This window comes from Oncorhynchus gorbuscha, unplaced genomic scaffold (genome assembly GCF_021184085.1).
Source record: "Oncorhynchus gorbuscha isolate QuinsamMale2020 ecotype Even-year unplaced genomic scaffold, OgorEven_v1.0 Un_scaffold_3755, whole genome shotgun sequence".
Classification (NCBI taxonomy): Eukaryota; Metazoa; Chordata; class Actinopteri; order Salmoniformes; family Salmonidae; genus Oncorhynchus; species Oncorhynchus gorbuscha.
In genome coordinates this window covers 36883-40993 of record NW_025747924.1, presented here as the reverse complement: position 1 = coordinate 40993, position 4111 = coordinate 36883, and the positions used below count along the sequence as shown (strand labels likewise).

At 38.8% G+C, this 4111-nt stretch overlaps 1 pseudogene; it reads right to left on the bottom strand.

Moving 5' to 3' along the window:
* Positions 1-1892: 1892 nt before the first annotated feature.
* LOC124028101 lies at positions 1893-3635 on the bottom strand (annotated as a pseudogene).
* Between the last annotated feature and the right edge of the window lie 476 nt (positions 3636-4111).

Sequence of the window (4111 nt, the reverse complement as noted above, 5' to 3'; positions counted from 1 at the left end):
AGTGACAGAATGAATGTCTATTAATGAGTGACAGAATGAATGTCTATTAATGAATGTCTATTAATGAGTGACAGAATGAATGTCTATTAATGAATGTCTATTAATGAGTGACAGAATGAATGTCTATTAATGAGTGTCAGACAGAATGAAAGTCTATTAATGAATGTCTATTAATGAGTGTCAGACAGAATGAATGTCTATTAATGAGTGACAGACAGAATGAATGTCAATTAATGAATGTCAGACAGAATGAATGTCTATTAATGAGTGTCAGACAGAATGAATGTCTATTAATGAATGTCTATTAATGAGTGACAGACAGAATGAATGTCTATTAATGAGTGTCAGACAGAATGAATGTCTATTAATGAATGTCTATTAATGAGTGACAGACAGAATGAATGTCTATTAATGAATGTCAGACAGAATGTCTATTAATGAGTGTCAGACAGAATGTCTATTAATGAGTGTCAGACAGAATGAATGTCTATTAATGAGTGTCAGACAGAATGAATGTCAGACTGAATGAATGTCAGACAGAATGACTATTAATGAGTGCCAGACAGAATGAATGTCTATTAATGAGTGTCAGACAGAATGAATGTCAGACAGAATGAATGTCAGACTGAATGAATGTCAGACAGAATGTCTATTAATGAGTGTCAGACAGAATGAATGTCTATGAGTGTCAATCAGAATGAATGTCTATTGAGTGTCAGACAGAATGAATGTCTATTAATGAGTGTCAGACAGAATGAATGTCTATTAATGAATGTCAGACAGAATGAATGTCTATTAATGAGTGACAGAATGAATGTCTATTAATGAATGTCAGACAGAATGAATGTCTATTAATGAATGTCTATTAATGAGTGACAGAATGAATGTCTATTAATGAGTGACAGAATGAATGTCTATTAATGAATGTCTATTAATGAGTGACAGAATGAATGTCTATTAATGAGTGACAGAATGAATGTCTATTAATGAGTCCTTATTTAATTTCCTTAGGACAATAGAAACATCATTTGTAAACCAAAACAGGTACAGGCTACTATATTTTGGTTGCATTATGGTGAAAGAACATGAGTCGTCTAGGCCTCGATTAGATACCACATGATACAATGTAACGTCACTGAAAGACAACATAGTTGGAGCAATGCCTCAGCAGCTTCTGTTCTGGTAAGGACGTGTCCCCATTCTAGCCTTTCACACAAACAAAGAGACTTGAACATCTCTACGTAATGGGAAAGATCTTTCCTTTATCTGTCAGACCTTCTATAACATCACACTACAAAACCAAGAAAAAAGGGCCTTTCTGTGATCCAATATAAATATATAAATCAATTCAACATACAGTGCTGTATATCATTACATCATCATCTCTGCAGATACATGACATCTTTTCTGCTATGACAAGATATACATGTCCCCAATGCTGCCCTATTCCCATATAGTGCACTACTTTAGACCAGAGCCCTATTCCCTATATAGTGCACTACTTTAGACCAGGGCCCTATTCCCTATATAGTGCACTACTTTAGACCAGGGCCCTATTCCCTATAGTGCACTACTTTAGACTGTAGGCACTACACTACTTAGACCAGGGCCCTATTCCCTATATAGTGCACTACTTTTTAGACCAGAGCCCTATTCCCTATATAGTGCACTACTTTAGACCAGGGCTCTATTTAGGGAATGGAGTGGCATTTGGGATGTTACCATAGTTCTGCTCCTTTCCCAACACAAACTAACCAATAAAAGGTCAAAGAGTAATTACTTATTTGAAGGTGCTTTGTTTTGTCTGAATGTCTAGGCCAGGTAGGACATGCACAGCCTAAACCCTTTCACTTCTTCTGTCCTGGTTTCATCCATGTACATTAAAACGCTTCCTCACGTAGAAGCTAAACATCAAGAGGAAATTCAAATGAACTGTTCAATAATACAGGCTGTCTAAAGGCGTCTATAGCTGCAACTAATAACATCTCACATTACTAACATTAACGAATCCAAGCGTTGCAATAGTGAACCACGCATGATAAATCAGGCCAGTGATGTGGATTACAACTGTAAATAATACGAGCTATTACTCTGAAGGTCCTCCAGCGTTAGTAATGATATGTGTCTCTGACAGTTCTGTTGCAGTGCGTCTCTCCTCTAGAGGGGCTGAAACAGACAGACCGGTGAGACACCTCTTCACTCTCCGTCACAGAGGCCTTATACAGTGGAGCGGTCTGGCATGACAGACCGAGTACCTACTGCCTAGCTCTGGCCTGGAACCTTTCATCAGACAGACTCGCTCTGGGTCAAAGATTCACCAGGGCAACAAACAGGATGGAGAAAGGGGGTAGGTATTATATGAACACCCTGTTTTCTGTTGCACAACGTTTGATATAATTTCCCTAATGAATACAACCCAGGGCTGCCACCTCTAACAAACTGACAGTCAGAATAGTTCTGGTCTGGCACTCCCAACACATTTAGCTCTGGTTGCTGTTCTTGAGCTCTTGGTGGAGGAGCTCTGAGGAGGCTTCTGTTCATCTCCTGTCAGTAGGGCCTTTATCTCAGACGGATCTTCCCTGGTCCATGGCTGTACACCACTGCTTGTACTGAAGGAGAAACCAACAGAGTTAGATGACAGAGTTGGCTGCAAAAAAAAAAAAAAAAAAGCTGTGGTCTGGAAACACCTATTAAGCTACACAACACAGCAGCTTGTTTAGAATGTTAGCTATATTAGTGAAGTGGTTGTCAGTGTCTCCAGAAGTTTCTACGATAGACTAGGCATTTATTCAAGAGGCAGGTAAATAAAATAATGATCATTTTGTAGAAATATCGTCTGATTTTTTTCCAACACCCAAATGAGTGGTTTAGGTAATTGACGAGAATAGCTGGTGCATTTAGGAAGAACGGGGTGATGTAGTCACCATCTCCAGCTCCTCCCTCAGGGCGCAGATGGCCCTCTCCTTGCTGGACACGAGTTCCTCCAGGTACTGATACCGGAGCTTCTTCCTGGCTCGGCACTCCCGGGCGCTCTGCCTGCTCCTCTCCAACTTCGCTTTCAGATCAATCTTAGCGGGTTTACGGCCTCGTTTACCGGGTTTCTTGACTTTGCCTCCCACCATCTATCGCGATAACGGCAGAAAGAAAACACACACACAGTGCCTTGTTATTCAAGAGACTATAGTTAAGAGAAGCAAACACCAATTGTTTTCATCTGAGATCGTTGTCTGTGTAAATACAATTCCCCCAATAGTAACAATACACCAGAAAAGCATTAACATACATGACTGATTTAAGCCTAAAAAACATGTTTAGCGAGTTGCTAAATGACTTAAATGTAATGTAAATGTTAAACAACATGAAGAGAAGCACATACCTTGCTGTCATCCATTTTGGTCAACACAACCTATCGAGGGCTGCTAGTGACGCAAATGCGACAGTTCTCAAGATGGATGACGATCAAATGAAGACAAGTTGTGGATTATAACAAATATTATTTCACAAATTAACACATTTTCTTAAAAGGAAACATTTCCTGCAGCTTCGTGTTCGACAGCGTTTTGTTGCACTTTTCCTACTCCACTGTTTTTAGCACAGTGACGCTTCCTGTTGTGGTAACTTCAGACCGAACCCTCTGCGCTAGGCATTCTGGGACTTTGTGTTTTTTTGCGTGACTCAATCAAAATGAAGTTCACTGCATTACCAGGGGCATGAAAACTACAACTAACATCAACCATTACGAAAATATGGGTGGAACCAAATAATATTCTATCAAATGGGGGCCGTGAGAGGATCCTTGTTCTTTTCATAATAAAGCTATGACGTTTTAAACGATAACGTTTTCACTTTGCAGAATAAGGGCAGTATCAGTCTGGAGCATGTCATTATATAGTGTGTATAATTATGGTAAGATATTCTCAATTACATACACTACCGGTCAAAAGTTTTAGAACCACCTACTCATTCAAGGGTTTGTCTTTATTTAAAAAAACTATTTTCTGTATTGTAGAATAATTGTGAAGACATCAAAACTATGAAATAACACATATGGAGTATATAATATAGTAACAAAAATAGTGTTAAACAAATCAAAATATATTTCAAAAGGCAC